The following is an 18017-nucleotide window of genomic DNA, read 5'->3' as shown; positions in this document are numbered from 1 at the left end:
AACACAACTACTGTTGCATAAATAACCACAAACACAAATTGTCATTCTGTGCTTATTTCCCAGAGTTGCAGGTTAAAGCTGGGTGGGCATGAGAGCTCATAAAAGCAAAGCATTAAAGTATTATAAGGACATTGGAGAAATAGAATCATACATTTCTATAAAGGTAGCCAACAGTATGAGTGTATGTTCAAGTGCCAAAGGAATTATAGACAATGAGGTTGTAGGACTTGGAAGTGTGTAGAGTCATGGGTGGGCTGGGATGCCCAAAAGAGCTCACCAGGAGACCTGGCTCAGACCCTGTATGATTCTCTTCATTACAGTAAAGTCACATAGAAGTGTTGAATAGCTAGAAGACCTTAGCTTTACTTTGTAACCTCCCATGTTTCTGTTGTGACAACAAAAACATACCCATGAGTGACCCCAGAGAAAGAAAATACAATCTCAGGCATACTTGAGGGCTCATTTTCCAAGTAGACTGAATAGGTGAGGTTAGAGTAGCCATCCACTTTTAGTATCCATCCACCCAGAGTATGATGGGAAAAGACCAGAACTCCCACATTTGGGGCTTTTCCAGTTCCTCATTCCTGTTACCCTATTCAAGAGATATACAATTAGGGTACTTTTGAGGGGACAACAGCCAGCATCTCTTTGCAGGGTTCTTTCTGCCCAGGGGAACCAAAGCCACCCTAAAACTTACAATCTCAGATAATTAATAACAAAACACAAATACTCAGAAATATATTTACAGAATGTGAAGCTCTTAATAGATCTAGTCCACATGGATTCTGGAACTGGACAAAGGGAAAATGGCTCTGGTGGTTTATTTAAGGGGGTACATCAAAGGCAGGGAGAAGGTTTTAAGGACAGAGTCTTGCTTCATGATGTCTTGCAGCCAGTAGGTTGATTGACATCTTGGCAGGTCACACCCATCTCAGGTGCTATATGGGCCACTGCGCAGCAGAAAAGAGATGAGACAATGCCTCCATAATTTTTCCCTAAGCAAATAACCAGAGGAAATGTCCACTGGCCATTCCCAGACACCAGATGTCTCTACCCATGAGGCTTCTGCGCACGGTGACCCACATGCAACAGCCCTTGACAGGGCACCAGTATATTAGACGAGGTCAGGCATGTTCAGGGTGGTATGGCTGTAGATGGGCACCAGTATAACAAAAAGATAGCTTTGAGTTATCTTTTTCTGGGAAGAGCATATGATTCCCTTGGTCTCTTTTTTTCTACTGTGGTGTATAGGACTAGGCAAAATAATCCTGTCTTTGTCGAATGTTTTTTGGCCTAAATATACCTAGAAGTAGTCCATTCTATCTTTTTCTTTCCCTCCCCTGCCTTCTTGGCCCCTTAGTTTACTTGAACCAAATATCTTCCAAGTAAACACCAAATCGTTACCTCTCCCACATGAAAAAGAAAAGGATGTCCCCTCTTTTACTATAATCGTTCTTTTTACTCTTTCTTCCAACTGTGTCCCATATGCCAACATCCTGCTGTCTGATCTCAGGTTAAGTGAGAAAGGAAAAGAGAGAAAGGAACAAATATTTAATGAAACCCACCAATGTGCCAGATGTTGCTCATGCTAAGTGTTTAGATTCACTTAAACCTCACAATGAAATGATTTCAATATTATTATCATATCAATTTGCAGATAGGAAAATAGAGATGGAGGGTTTAAAGACTGTTCAAGATGTTCAGAAAGCCAATGCTCCAATTTCTTTCCATTCTAAGAATTTTTTTTTTGAGAGAGAGAGAGAGAACTTTTAACATTTATTTTTCAGTTTTCTGGACACAACATCTTTATTTTATTTTTAATTGGTACTGAGGATCGAACCCAGAGCCCCATGCATGCCAGATGAGCATGTTACCACTTGAGCCACATCCCCAGCCCCCATTCTAAGAATTTTGTCTTTTTACTATGTTCAGCTGGTTGTGTTTCTACAGAACTATCATAATTTCCTTTCATTGGATTCCTTTGATCATCTTCAGGATCTTTTTTAAGGAGACTGATGGATGACTACCTGCTGATATTAATACTAATTCCTCAAGTTAATATAATACCTTATAGCTTTTCAACATATCCATAGATTCTTTCATCTTACCCTTAAGGGAATAAAAGGTTATATTGAGTTATTTTTTTAATACTTTTTTTTTGACACCAAGGATTGAACTCACAGGCGCTCAACCACTGAGTTACATAACCAGCACTTTTTATTTCTTATTTTGAGGTTCTCACTAACTTGCTTAGGGCCTTGTTAAGTTGCTGAGGCTGGCCTCAAACTTGCAAACCTCCTGTCTTAGCCTCCTGAGTCACTAGGATTACAGGCATGCCACCATACCCAGCTTTTAATACCCTTATTACTTGTGAAAGAATCATACATTATGAATAACTAAGCAATATAAAAAAAGTATAAAGAAGAAGGTAAATCCAGACACTGGGGTGCGTGCCTGTATTTTCAGCAACTCCAGAAGCCGAGGAAGCTGAGGCAGGAGGATCACAAGTTTGAGGCCAGCCTCAGCAAGGCCTAAGCAATTTAGCAAGACTTTCTGTCAAAATAAAAAATAGAAGGGCTAAAGATGTAGCTCAGTGTAGAGCACCCAGGGTTCCATCACCAGTATTGCAAAAAAGAAGAAAGTAAAAATTATCCTAAATCCCACTATCCAGAGACAACCACCCACTGGAAGTGTTTCTGTCAATGCGTTTTTCATTTACCTCTCCATTTGCATAATTTGCCTGTATTTCTAGCCTGGATTTTTTTTTCATTCAGAGCATGTTGACAACAGCTTCCCTTATCAATAAGTGCAGATTTGCATCACCTTTTTGTATATTTATTTTTTGTTTGTAGATGGACACAATACATTTTTAAAAATTTTTTTTAACACAATGCCTTTATTTTTATGTGATGCTGAGGATCAAACCCAGGTCCCGCCCGTGCTAGGCGAGTGCTCTACCGCTGAGCCACAATCCCAGCCCCTAAATCTTTTTTTTTTTTTAATATTTGTTTTTTTAGTTTTTCGGTGGACACAACATCTTTATTTTATTTTTATGTGGTGCTGAGGATCGAACCCAGTGCCTCACACATGCTAGGTGAGCGCTCTAGCCACAACCCAGCCCCTTGCATCATCATTTTTAACAACAGTTCAGTATTCCAACAGTACTTGTTCAGTATATTACTTGACCTGTCCCCTGTGGATAAAAAATAAGACTACTTCAAATTTTTATTTCCATAAGAAATTATTAGCCCCAACTTAAAGTATAGAACTGAAGCTCTGAAAAACTAAATGACCCCTTTTTTAAAACCTAGATCTGGAACTAAGCTGCTTAGGCCAGGCCCCAAGCTTCCAACGCTTAAAACAGTGCTCTTCCCAACCTAACCACAGAAACAGGAAGCTGAAATTTTTGGCATAGGATATGGAGGGGCATACTAAAAAATAAGATTTTTTTTTTTAACTGCCATCGTGAGCAACTTAGTGAGATCCTGTCTCAAAATAAAAAGAGCTGAGAATGTGGTTCAGTGGTAGAGCACCCCTGGGTTCAATCCCCAGCACTGAAAACAAGAAAGAGACAGAAAAACAAAAAGAAAGATAGAAGCCAGATACAGGGCTGGGGTTGAAGCTCAGTGGTAGAGCACTTGCTTAAAATGTGTGAGGCCCTGGGTTCGATCCTCAGCATCACATAAAAATAAATAAATAAATGCATTGTGTTCTTCTGATACACACACACACACACACACACACACTATATTAAATAGGATTGCTATTTATATATATATAGTAGGATTACTCTACATCTTAATTGTGGTAAGGGTTACATAAGCACATATATTTGCCAAAAATTTTATTGTTTTATAAATTATATCTCAACAAAATGTGCGTGTGTGTTTTAACAGAACCCTTGGTTTCGTGACCATATCAGTGTGCAGCATGTTGTAGAGACAAGCACACAGCATAAATAACCTAACTATCATAACTGACTGGAGATTATGAGATAGAGCTGTTTTTTGTTTTTAGGGATAAAAGCCACTTGTCCGGTCCTTTCCCACTAGCAAGGTTTACTTATCAGGTGATTGAATGGTCTGCATGGACTTGATCCTGAGACACTGGTCAGCCCTAGGTGTCTGTGGGTAATGCTGCCCTGTTGGCCGGGAATGCTGGACCCTCAACAGCAGGGCCCAGGCAGGCGTCTGGGTAGGAGCAAGACCGCAGGCACCCAGCCCCCCATGTAGCACTCCTTTCTCAAGGGCACACCTGTCTGTGAAGCTCCTTGTCTGAGGTGCTTTCCACACCTCCACACATGGAAAAGCTGAAAAGGGTCCCATGAGAAATGAAGCCTCTGTATCAATATCAGACTTTCAAGGAGAAAATTACCAAAGTTGTTTTTCTGAAGCTGGGCCAAGAGAAGCTGAATTGGACAGGTCAAAGCCTGAAAAGCCTGTTTGAATTTCAAAGGAAGGGCCAGGACCACAGGTAATGACAACGCAGGGACATCCCTCTCCAAGGCCCAGTGGCATTCACTGGACACATTTGCCTCCAGTTTTCTCATACTTCATACTACAGAACTTCTAGGACACTTACTAGACAGTCTCAGTTTCTAGAAAATAAAGGAAAATTACGTGACTTTCGGGTGCCCAATTGGTTAGGAACATCAGAGATGCCTGTTTGGAAAAGAGCAAAACAAAACAAAACCAAAAGCTCCAATGAGGAATTGCTGTAAATCAACTCTTTGTCTATAACTGATCATGGCAGCCTGCTATAAAGACATAGTCATAAGTAGTGTTAGCCAAGCATGGTAGCACACTCCTGTAATCCCAGTGGCTAGGGAGGCTGAAGCAGGAGGATTGCAAGTTCAAAGCCAGCCTCAACAATTTAGCAAGGTCTTAATAAACTCAGGGAGACCCTGTCTTTAAATAAAATATTTTAAAAAGGGCTGGGGATGTGGCTCTGTATATTTAAATAGGCTCCTGGGTTGAATCTCATACCAAAAAAAAAAAAAAAGCCAAGTGTTTGTTTTCTCCACAAAATATTTGGTGTGGGTATGTGTAGTATAAGAAAGAAACAAGATGAAGGAGGCCAAAATAAAAGAAAGTGACTATTTCAATTTTTTTTGGTGGGGGGAGGGTACCAGGGATTGAACTCTGGGGCACTCGACCCCAGACCTATTTATATTTTATTTAGAGACAGGGTCTCACTGAGTTGCTTAGCGCCTCAACTTTTGCTGAGGCTGGCTTTGAATTCAAGATCCTCCTGCCTCATCCTCCCGAGCTGCTGGGATTACAGGCAGGCGCCACTGCACCCAGCTCTAACCCTTCTTATTTATTGTTTTGGGACAGTGTCTATTAGGTTGCTGAAGCTGGCCTCAAATTTGAGATTCTCCTACCTCAGCCTTCCGAGTAGCTGGGATTATAGGTGTGTACTACTAAGTCCTTCAGTCTTCAATTTCTTACCAGACTCATATGACCAGAAGTTAAGGCCCTCAGGCAGCACCTTCTGGACCTATTCCTGTGTGGATTCTTTTTTTTTTTTTTTTTTTTTTTAGTTGTCAATGGACCTGTGCTGAGAATTGAACCCAGTGCCTCAAGCATGCTAGGCAAACGCTCTAACTGGGCCACAACCTCCCAATCCACCCCCCCCCCCATGAATTCTTAAGCCAGTGTTTCAAAGTTTAATTCCCTAGATTACAGTAGAGTCACTTGGGGGAGAGGGGACTCTTAAAACTGCACATACATAACTGAACACAATACCTGGGTCCCAGGACCCTAAAATCTAAATCAGTATATCTGGGTTAGATTCCAGGGATTACCAGGTAATTTTTATGCTTGCTAAAGTTTAAAGATCATTACTTCAAACAAACATAGTTAGTTGTTTATTGATGGTTTGCTCAATAGTTCAACTTGATTAAAGATTAACAAATTATATTTTCACTGGCATGTTTGCATTACATCTGTCTCACAAGAAGCCACTATGAATTAGTGAAGGAAAAGAATAACCGCAGACGGTTGAAAATGTAAGTCCACACATTTCCAAAATTAACAGCAATATAAATCAAAATCCTTTGACCTTGATTTTCCATTCTTAGGTATCCCAAGGAAATAATTTAATGAGTAAATTAAGATACAGGAATGTTTATTTATTTATTTATTTTTATTATTGGTTGTTCAAAACAGTACCAAGCTCATGATATATCATCTTTCATACATTTGACTCAATTGGGTTATGAACCAGGAATGTTTATTTTGCCATTGATCATAAAAGCAAAAAATTGGAAACCACCTAAATATGTAACAAAAGGAGATTAAGCTAAGTAAGTTACGATAGTGCCATACAATAGACGCAGATCTGAGTTTATCAACAAGGAAACATATTTAAAACACATAATTGTTCAAGAGAAATAAAGAGCTGGGAGCAGTGGTACATGCCTATGATCCTAGCAGCTGAGGAGGCTGAGACAGGAGGATCACAAGTTTGAGGTCAGCCTCAGCAATTTACAAAGATCCCATGACCCTGTCTCAAAAAAAAAAAAAAAAAAAAAAATTAAAAGGGCTGGGGATGTGCTCAGTGGTAAAGTACCCCGGGTTCAATCCCCAATACAAAAGAGGGCGGGGAAGGGGGAGACAAGTATAAAACATCATCATATTTCATTTTTAAAAATTCAAAACAAAATTTGGAAAGATAAAATACAAAATGTTAACAGTGCCTGTCTCTGATGGTGATGTTAAAGGGAATATTCATTTTTCTACTTTGTGTTGTTTTTTTCCTTTTTATACATAGGGTCTCACTATATACCCAAATTGTTGACCTCAAACCCCTAAGCTAAAGTGAGGAGTCTCAGCCTCCTGAGTAGCTGAATTCCAGGTGTGTGCCACTACATCTGGCTCTAAACTGCTTTGAAACATATTCCTGATTATATTTATAATCAGAAAGAAAGCAATGGTACTGTATCCATTTTGAAAAAAAAAAAAGGAAGCTGAGTCCCATATCAGAAGATTGCATTAAAGTGCTAGATCTATTTGCTTTGAACTTCTCTTTTTTCCCTCTGAAATTAGGATGGTAATGTCTCTCCTGTCTACCTTAGAGAGTGTTTGTGAAATAAAATGTGAAAATGTTTTGCCAACTAGAAAATGTCTTGTAAAGATCGTATATTATTAAGTCTTCATTTTCACATCAGAGACTCACATTTACTCCATGCCTAAATATACAAACATCTGTCATTAAAGCGTAATGCTAGGCCATTTTTTTAAGCTTGTTTTTTTTCTTTTTTTACTTTTTACTATGGGAAATTTCAAAGATATGAAAGAGTAGACTGAATAGTATAATGAGCTGCCATGAGTACGTCACCAGCTTCAATACTATCAACTGACACAAGATGTTCTTTTATCTATACATCCCACCCACGCTCTTCCATATTAACATACTGCCAGACTTTAAACTGACATTGAGCTTTGTAACTTTCATGTACCCAAAAGAAAATTTCAGTTCTCCATTCCTCATCTAAAAAGACAGTTTGAATTGTGCATTTTAAGGGGGTAAATTTTATGGTTTGTGAGTGTTATCTCAAATTTTTTAAAAAGACAAGCATTAACATATGCACAACAGTTACCAAAACTGGTGTTTGGAAATGTCTCATGATTGGTAAATGCCCATTATGCTATTGTCACTTCGGGCTCTAAGATGACTACTGAAGGGAATCAGAGCATGCTTTCCCATAATATCGTACTTTCCCATATTGATTATTTTGATCTCAAGGCAACTGAACAGATGCAGAAAGCCTTCCCCCTAAAAACAGAGCTTAGGTTTCCAATGACAAAGGTACCCTCCTGGCACTGGACAGAATATACTCTTATCACTAAAGAGAAGTCATTGCTATAGACCAGGAGTTGGCACTGAGTCTGCAACAAGCAAACCTCACTACAATAACATTTCTGTTGGTCTGCCCCCATTTACCACCTCTGCAAGCCTAAGCCTCTTTTCCTTTATCTGGTCACTTTTCCACAAATTTATTCCTTTTTGTTAAAAGGATATATAAGGCCTGAATTCTGGATTCTTTTTTTCTTCTTTACATAACACATGGGAATTCATAGGAAAAAATATTAACATCATCCAAATGTGGTAGCTCCTGCCTGGAACTCCAGCAACTTGGGTATCTGAGACAGAAAAATCATAAGTACAAAGCCAGCCTAGGAAACTTAGCAAGACCCTGTCTCAAAATAATAAATAAATAAATAAAGGGGCTGGGTATGTAGCTCAGAGTTTCAATCCCCAGAACCACCACCAAACACACACACACACACGCATCAAATAAAATGTGTATAATTTTTCTTCTATTAATCTGGGTTTCTTTTCCAATTTAATGAGCAGGCCCCAAAGAACTAATTTTTCCTTTTTCCTCTCCTATATCACAAAACTTCCTTCAAACAAAACATAGCAAAACAAAACAACAACCAAAACAAAACAAAACAAACCCAACAAATTCACTGAGAAGCAATCAACTAGAAGGTTAAAAGGTTTTTTTTTTAATTTTTTTGGTACTGGCAATTGAACCCAGGGGTGCTTAACTACTGAGCCACATCACCAGCCCTTTTAATTCTTTTTTTTTTTTTTTTTTTTTGAGGCAGGGTCTCACTAAGTTGCTTAGGGCCTTGCTAAATTGTTGAGGCTGGCTTTGAATTTGCAATTCTCCTGCCTCAGCCTCCTGAACTGCTCGGATTACGGGCATATACCCGGTTTAAGGTTAACAGTTATAATGTTGGTTCACATGTGATCATGGGATTGTGACCGATATTTCTCTCAATTTATATCAAAGCTCTCTATGATTTATTTTATTTTTAAATATTTTTCAAGTTGTAGATGAACACAATACCTTTATTTTATTTTTTTATGATTTATTTAAAAAAATCTTCTGTGAGCAGGGTGCAGTGCCACATGTTTATAACCCCAGCTACCCAGGAGGCAGAAGGATTGAAAGTTTGAGGCCAGCCTGATAAATTTAGTAAGACCCTATTTCAAAATAAAATTTACAAAGGCTGGAGTTGTGGCTCAGAGATAAGGCTAGCATGTGTCATCAGAACCATAACAGGGGAAAAAAAACATCTTCTGTGATTCATATACCACTTTAAGTTTTCATATCTGTTTGTACTGGGGATTGACCCCCCAGGGCACTTTGACATTGAACTATATCCCAGCCCTTTTAATTTTTATTTTTCAGACAGGGTCTCATGAAATTGCTGAGACTGGCCTTGATCTTGTCATTCTCCTTCCTTGGCCTCCCTAGTTCCTGAGATTATGGGCATGTGCCACCATACCTGGCTACTTTAAGTTTTTTTTTTTAAATGGTATCTAGCCACATTCTCGCTAAATATTGTTCATTTTCGGATGGCATTCTACTAGATATTCAACATCACTGCTGAGTGTTGACTTGATACCATTCCTAGAGAATATGCATGTAACTCTCCAATGGGCAATATAGGGACCTTGAAGTCAAACTTGAGTTCATATCAAATCCCTGCCCCATTGAGGCCCAACACTGGAATCTTTTGACCTGATGGCAATGGAAAGCAAATAAAGCCAGGCCAACAAACACATAGGCAAGGCTTTTATTGGGATTTCCCTGTAGGAAGGAAGACACAACTTCAACAAGAAGACATCAGAGGGGCTGGGGCTGTAGCTCAGTGGTAGAGTGTTTGCCTAGCACCAGTGAGGCACTGGGTCAATCCTTAGCATCACATAAAATAAAGGCATTCTGTCTATCTACAACTCAAAAAAAAAAAAAAAAAGACGTCAAGCTGGCTTCCTGAATGAAAGAGGGGAGTTTGTCTCATTAATTACCTGCAGGAGTGGGAATGTTAATAGTATTCAACCCCAGCATTTGCCCTGTGCTAAAGATCAGTTGCTGGGCTGTTTGAGACACAAACAGGACACCCTGACCTCAATGATGCAAAGCTGACACTGCTGGAGGGTGGTACATACTCTGCCTCCTGGAGTCTATTGTCAGGCTATAAGCTGAGGCTTACAAGGACATTTGCCCTTTCCCCTTCTGTCTTACTGTCAGCTACCAGCCACATGAAGCCAGATAAATCACCCCTTCTAAATCTTGTCTCCTACTTTCTAAAGTTAGTAGAAACTCAGCACAAAGTGTCGTACACCTATAATCCCAGTTACTCAGAAGGCTAAGACAGGAGAATGGTAAATTCAAGCCAGCCTTGGCAAATTAGTGAGATCTTGTCTCCAAAAAAAAAAAAAAAAAGAAAGAAAAAAAAAAAGGGGTTAGGGATGTAGCTCAGTGGTAGAGGAACTCCCCTGAGTTCAGTCCCCAAAACTGCAAAAAAAATTTTTAAAAACTCAAAGTTAGCATGGGGCATGATGTCCAACACATAGTGGAGTGGCAACATCTCCAGAGATGGTCCACTTATTCACTGAAGACCTTTGAGAGAGTCCATTTGTTCAAAATAACCATTGATGCTGATTTCACGTAGATAGACAAACTGAAAGGCTAATGAGAGTTGCTGAGAGTACAGAGTCAGAGGACTGCTCACACTCTACTGCAAGAAAGGAAATTGGGACAACCACTTGGCACAGCTATAATTTGGCAATATCTAGGAAAGTTGAAGAGGCATTTCCCCCTCCAACCCAGCAATTTCTCTCTCTCTCTCTCACACACACACACACACACACACACACACACACACACACACACACAAAATATTCATTGCAACAATGCTTGTCAAAGCAAAAAACATGGAAGCAAACTAAATATCCAACAGGATAAATAAAAATGTTATAGTTATGAATCAATAAATTGTGAGATAGCATTAATGCAACACCTACGGCAATTAAGTAGACTGATCTCCTCCAGGTGGCAACATGGGTAGATTTTCATACCATGAAGTTGAAGGAGTAGTGGAGCAGAAGGGTTCCCACAGGAGGATGTTATTCTTAAAGGCTTTATTGAAGTACAATTGAGATATTCAAAGAATTGCACCTATACAATGTATTTAATCTGATGAGTTTGAACAACTGCAAATGCTTGGATACTATCCCACATGCAGGGTCATAGACATCCCACAACTCCAAAGGTTTCCTTTCTCCCTCCCCGGTTTAATTGCTAGTACTAGGGATTGAACCCAGGGGGATTTCTACCACTAACCTACATCTTCAACCCTTTTATACAGGGCCTCACTAAATTTTCCAGGCTGGCCTTGAACTTGCCATCCTTCTGCCTCCACCTCCCAAGTAGCTGAGCTCTTGTGTTAATTAGTTTACTCATATTATTTCCATTATACAGATATTTTTAAAAAATGTAGAAACTTGCCCAATGTCACATATATTGTTGATTTGGGAGACAGTTTGATCTCTTTTCTTTTTTATCCCCCAGCATCAGGGATGGAACTCAGGGGCACTCTACCACTCAGTTACATTTCCAGCCCTATTTATTTATATTTTGAAACAAGGTCTTGCTAAATTGCTGAGGATGGCCTCAAACTTGTGATACTCCTGCCTCAGTCTCCCAAATTGCTCAGATAGTCTGATCTAAGACATAGAGATTAGAAACTTGCCCAATGTCACGTATCTAATGACCACACCCTACTTACTGCCTCTTGAAACATTTCAAGGATTTTTTAAAATAAGAGGGTAGCCTGCTGGTATCACACAGGTCAGTGAAAAGGCAGTTCCACATTTCTTTCTAACCCACTTTTATTTCTGTTAGGAAATACTTAAATTTCCTACCCCACAAACCACTTGACCAAAAGCCAGGGAGTCCAGCCCAGAACAGGAGACCACTCCATTGTCACATGGTGGAAACAATGCAGTAAAGGTTAAGTTACCCACGACTTAAGGTGAGAAGGATAAATCAGACCGGAAATGGTAAGAAGACTCTTTTGAGACCTTGAGTCTTCAAGAAATTCTCTAGAAAGCAATACAAAGTCCTTTGAGTAAAGAGAAGAGGATTTTTCACTTGGAATGTGAGCTAATGGTCCCAAGGCTTTTCCATGTTGTTAAATTATTACCTGCATTTGGGCAGGACCATTTGAAAGGGCAAATTCCCACATGAGTCATAACCCACACATACGAAATGAAAAAAAATGACTCCAAGCGTCTCCATATTACACAAGAGTAATATTAAGACTCTGAAATCAAAGGTAACATCTGCCTCCAGACCATCTGTTAATGGTTTCTCATGTGTCTGAGGTGGGGCAAAGGCTGCTGTGGAGGCCTGGACCTACAGGAGAAGCCTGAAAGATTCTTCCTGAGGCCCTCCACAGTGCTCAGTACAACTCAAAGGTGTGGGGAAAATGACCTTGAGGACAGAGAAGTGGCAGGTACCATGAAGAATAAAGCTTTATACACGAAGTAAAAAGCTTTAGGAGAAAAATCAACTGAGCCTTTCCCAAATGGATGATTTATTTTTGAATAATAGAAGGATATTTGGAGTCCTATAGTATTTCTGAATTATATTTTCCTTCTGTGAAGTTCTAAGGATGAGCAGGTGTGGTGGAGCACTCCTATAATCCCATAGACTCAGGAGACTGAGGGAGGAGGATCACAAGTTTGAGGTCAGCCTCAGCAATTTAGGGAGACCCTAAGCAACTTAGCAAGTTGTGTCTAAATAAAATATAAAAGAGTGCTGGGGATGTGGCTCAGTGGTTAAGTGCTCCTGAGTTCAATGCCTGGTACCAAAAAAAAAGTAAGAAAAGGGCTGGGGATATGGCTTAGTGATCATCAATTCTTACTTTTCTGTAGGAATTTCTTCATTACAAATAGACTCCAAATCTATTATGTCATTTGATTCTTTTTTTTTGGGGGGGGGAGGGTGGTGCCAGGGACTGAACCCAGGACCACTTAACCACTAAGCCACATCTCCAGACCATTTTATTTTTTATTTTGAGACAGGATCTCGCTAAATTGATGAGACTAGATTTGAACTTGCAATCCTCCAGCCTCAGCCTCCCCAGCTGCTAGGATTACAGGCATGTGCCACCACCCCTGGCTCATTTGGTTCTTATGCTATTTGAGTCATGGGAATTAAAAATAACTACAACAACAATATGAAGTGTTTTATACTAATCCAAGAAGCCAACCCTGAAAGACCACGTGTTGTAGATTCCATCTGTACGAATGGCCAGAAGAGGCAAATCTATAGATAGAAAGTTGGTTTTTGATTGAAGGGGCTGAGAAAATGAGAAAATGTACAGTGACTACAATGAGTACAAGGGTTTTTTTTGTTTGTTTGTTTTTTAGTTGTAGATGTACATAATACCTGTATTTTATTTATTTGTGTGTGTGTGCGTGCGCGTGTGCGCACATGCATGCGCTGGCACTGAGGATGAAACCCAGTGCCTCACACATGCTAGGCAAGTGCTCTACCACTGAGCTACAACCCCAGCCCCCAGGGTTTCTTGTTTTGTGTGATGAAAATTAAATAGTTCTAGAATTAGATAGTAGTGATGGGTGCACAATCTTGTGTACATATGAAAAACCACTGAATTGTACACTTTAAAATGCTGAATGTTACACAATGTGAATTTTACCTCCATTTTTTAGTTCCCAAAGAAAAAAGAGCTGGGTACAGTGGCACACACCTATAATTCCAGCGGCTTGGGAGGCTGAGGCAGGAGGATCACAAGTTTGAGGCCAGCCTCAGCAATTTAGTGAAGCTTTAAGCAAATTAGCAAGACCCTGTCTCAAAATGAAAAATAAAAAGGGCTGGGGATGTGGCTTAGTGATTAAGGGCCCCTGGGTTCAATCCTTGTCACCATAAAAAAAGAAAAAGAAAAAAGGCCAAATGTGTCTAGAGATAAAATTATAACTATTTAGTTAAAGATCTTAATTGACTTTATTTGCTGTTCTAGAATTGGGCAATACTTCATTTCATAAAATAGAAGAAGTGTTTCTCTTGGCTGACCAGAAGAGGTTGGCCTATAGACAGACAAAGGCTGAAGAAAACAGAAACAAAGAATGGAAGATAGATTGATCATATCTGTTTCTTTCCTTGTACTAGCTGCAGACCACAGTAATGTGGTTGGCTCCTAAAATTTGGTCTTGGTTACCTCTCAGGAGTCATGGAGAGTAACTTCGATCTGTGTTACTACACAGATCACAAAGGCAAGTTCAGCCACAAGTTCCTGGAGATTGAGTTTCTGACCTGAAGGGATGGGAAATTGAATATGCCAACAAGAGCTGTGATAAAACTGATGTCATGATCAGAAAAGAGGTTTAGGTACATGGAAGTGCAATGGCGGAACTGGGGAGTAAATTGATGATGTTGAAATTATCAACAAGGATGATGCTTCACGGCCTCTCCTGACCCCATAGGCCAGCAGGAGCTTGAAACCATGATTGGAGATGAACACATTTCTTGCACAACATAGAAAATCAGTTCCCTTATTGAAGTCAATTAATCCAAGGATCCAGGAGGTTTACAAGTATTTTATTATGTCTAGGACTTCCAGTTTGATCTGCAGTCTTATTGGATTATACTTCAAAATTAAACCAATCTAGATCAGATATTGGTATGAACTGTTATAGTTAAACTTCGTCCCAGGGTTTCATAAACTGACTTCCAGACCATTCACGTATAATCGAATCAAGCCTTTATTGAAGCACACCGGTGGCGGCTGACCAGAACATAAAGCTGTTCCCCTGATCAGCCCCGAACAATTGCAGGGGCACTCTTTATAAGCATGAAAACCGCAAAAGGGATGTTCAGGGGGTCTAGCCAATGCAAGCAAGCCAGATTACAGAAGCAGGACAGTGCAGTCAAGCGGAGGGAAGCCCAACCAATCACAGTTATCCCAGTCACCCCAGTTACAGAAACAGAGCCCCATTACCCTAGTTACAGAAACAATACCCCATTAGGTAGTTCCGTGTTCTTAAAGGTTTCTATAGCAAAAGGAAAAGAACATCTTGCTCCAGTCATGACTCTTCTACTTGGCATGGTTGTTTTACAGGATGAAGTCATAAAACAAAATGGAGTCACATTTGCTCCTACTATCACATTCCCCACTGGTTTTAGTAGGTTTGATGTCAGTCTTGCACATCATTAGGCCTCAGTTTTTGTTCCAACCTTTTGTGTCTAAGGGACTAAACTGGGCTCACAAGACCATAAGTCTGACCTCATCTACATTTTTTTGTAAGAGGCAGGGTCCTACAGTAATACCAATCAGGAGAAGGACTAGGGGCCTAACTATGGCTGAAATGATGGTAGCCAACCAAGGGGACCATGAGAATAGGTTTTGGAACCAATTGCCTGAAGTTTCTAGTGTTTCATCTCTTTCCTTTAACCTGTTTCTCACAAGCGCCAAACTGTCCTTTATTGTCCCAGAATGGTTTGCATAGAAACAAGTTTTTTCTGGAGCCATACAAAGTTCTCCTTGTTTCAGAAAGAGACCATCTAGACCTCATCTGTTTTGTAAGACTATTTCTGTCAGAGAGTCTAGTGAATCCTCTAGTTTGGAGATTGACCTTTCTAGTTTTCCTAAATCTATATTTATTTGATGGCTGAGGGACTTAAAATTTTTAGAGCTTGTGATAAGACCTGCAGTTCCTAAAGCAGTAGATCCAGCTATTCCCAAACCAGTTAGGAGGGGAACTAAAATGGGGGCAGCCAGTCTATGTTGATAAATCAGTGGGTCCTGGCCTTTTAGTAAGTCCAGGTGTTCTTTTCCTTTTACTCCATCAAAATAGTAAGTTACATAGTTCAGAGTTATTGACAGTTTGGAGATTTAGTCAAGGAGTTCAAAGTGGGACCTGGGAAGCACAATTTTTGGTGAATGGGAAGTTGTCCCACTTATAAGTTGGGTTGTGGAAGCAAGTGTCTCTTTTTGGGAGATCACCCAGGGTGATCTTGGGAGTAGTTTCCCAGGTACATCTTCCTGAGCTAGACATATTGGCGAACATCTATGTTGACCATAATTTTTTTTCTAATATTAGGGACCTCCAACTGCCATAAGGAAAAAGGGTGATGACTGTTCTTGCTGCTTCCAGCTGAAAGGGGGGCGATGTGCAGTGGGCAAGCAGTTTGGAGTCCCTTTTTAGAAACTGAGTGGGTCAAGGAGTCCATGGTAAAAATCTGGCTCAGGAAGAACAGGATGTAAATTCACCTGGGGTGGGCACTTCTATGAGAGAAACAAAAAGACATGAGTGCTGAAGTAAGATTAATACAAAATAGCAGTTGTAGCTTCTGGAACCTGTCCATGAATATCATGAAAATGACAGAAATTAATAATTGTTTACCAGGAGGCAGAAGACCTGAGAAAATGTCCCCATAACAAGGCCTAACAAAGCCTAATAGGGCACTTTTTTAGGGAACATAAATCTTTAACATTGTCAGAATTATCAGGAATGTAGACGCAACATTTAGTTAAATTAGTTAATGTCATCTGATTTTTGTAAAAATACCTTTTTGGCATGACCACTGTGTTCAGTAAAGATCCTTTTGTTACTTAAGGCTAGATAATTATATTAATAAATATTGATTACATCTACCTGTGTAGGAAGTTAGGAAGATCTGTAGGCCTTGAACTTCTGGCAGTTTTTTTTTTTTTTTATTGATAGTTATCAGGCATTTTTGCCTAAGAATTTTTTTTTTTTTTTTTTGTTGCCTCCAGTTTTACTTATTTTGGGGGATGCTCACGCTAGGGTATATTTTAAGTTACATTAAAATAACTGTGAAATGTTTCCTTTTAAATGTCCAGGAATGGCTGTACTTTGGTTTTAACTCTTTTTGCTATGTGTTTAAGACCAAGCTGGTCAAACTGACCTTGTTCCTATCTATTGGTAAGAGTCAGCTGAGTTTTCTTGGGAGGACATTCTTGGGGAACATGTGAGTAGCATTTTAGCTCTATTAGTGTCATCTGCATTAGGATGGGTCAAGGTCTTGCTGACCATATGGCTTCCCTTGGAAGCATCAGGCATGTCTCATTTTTAAATGACCCTCCTCTTTTGCAGCATGTACACTCATTGGCTTTCTGTTCTCCAGAGGTCTCATTAATCTCCCTTATCGGGAGGTTATGTGGCCCAGAGTTGCAAAGCTTTTTCCCCTGTCCTGGGTTCAGGCTGACTTAGAGGGCAAGAGCCAAATATTGGTTTCTTTGGCCCCTTTATTGTAACCTTAATATTTAAATTTGGACTTAAACATCCAGCAAGTCAGTTTTACCAGTTTTAAAGTAAGAATGCTGGGCTTTCACTTTATAACTTTACAGTTTATTTTTAAATTTTTTTTTTTTTAAAGAGAGTGAGAGAGGAGAGAGAGGAGAGAGAGAATTTCTAATATTTATTTTTTAGTTGGCGGACACAACATCTTTGTTGGTATGTGGTGCTGAGGATCCAACCCGGGCCGTACGCATGCCAGGAGAGCGCGCTACTGCTTGAGCCACATCCCCAGCCCTACAGTTTATTTTTATATAACATAATATCCTTATTTTATTTATTAATTTATGTAATGCTGAAGATCTGCCTGAAGGCAGAAGATGACACCTTAGCATCTACTGTATGATCTAATCACTGTACACCAACAAGGCAGCTTGCAGACCCAGAGAGCCCATTTGATTTTGGCTATAAAAACTCTCTTTTGCCAGGTCCTCCTCTCTTGCTTTCTCCTTTTTCTCTCACTTTCCCTGTCTCTCATTCTCCCTTTCACTTTTTTTCTCTCTTTTTACTTCTCTCTCTCTCTCTCTCTCTCTCTCTCTCTCTCTCTCTCTCTCTCTCTCTGTGTTAATCAGACACTGTCACAGTAAAGGTCTCTTGGTTGCTCTGAGTGCAGTAGTCACTTTTTTTAGATATAATGAAAATACAAAGTGAAATTAACAATAGTAAAAACATATTTAGCTTGTATATAATTTTGAACCTTGGCTGAGTTATACATTGTATTTTTTATTTGAGATCACAGTAATCTTTTTAATAAATTAATCTTTGAATATAACTTTAAACTAACTGAAATCTGGCCTACTTTGAAGTTATTTTGACATGCTGTAAGGTGGGAGGCAGAGCCTTATCTCAGGTAAGGTAGGGCCTTTTAC

At 39.6% G+C, this 18017-nt stretch overlaps 1 pseudogene; it reads left to right on the top strand.

The window, feature by feature from the left end:
• The first annotated feature begins 13856 nt into the window (after positions 1-13856).
• On the top strand, positions 13857-17724 carry LOC144366249 (protein mago nashi homolog pseudogene; annotated as a pseudogene).
• Positions 17725-18017: the final 293 nt, after the last annotated feature.

The sequence above is a fragment of the Ictidomys tridecemlineatus genome, chromosome 8 (assembly GCF_052094955.1).
Source record: "Ictidomys tridecemlineatus isolate mIctTri1 chromosome 8, mIctTri1.hap1, whole genome shotgun sequence".
In the NCBI taxonomy this organism is placed as follows: domain Eukaryota; kingdom Metazoa; phylum Chordata; class Mammalia; order Rodentia; family Sciuridae; genus Ictidomys; species Ictidomys tridecemlineatus.
The sequence above is the reverse complement of the archived record's forward strand: the minus strand, read 5'-3'. Positions and strand labels throughout refer to the sequence as shown.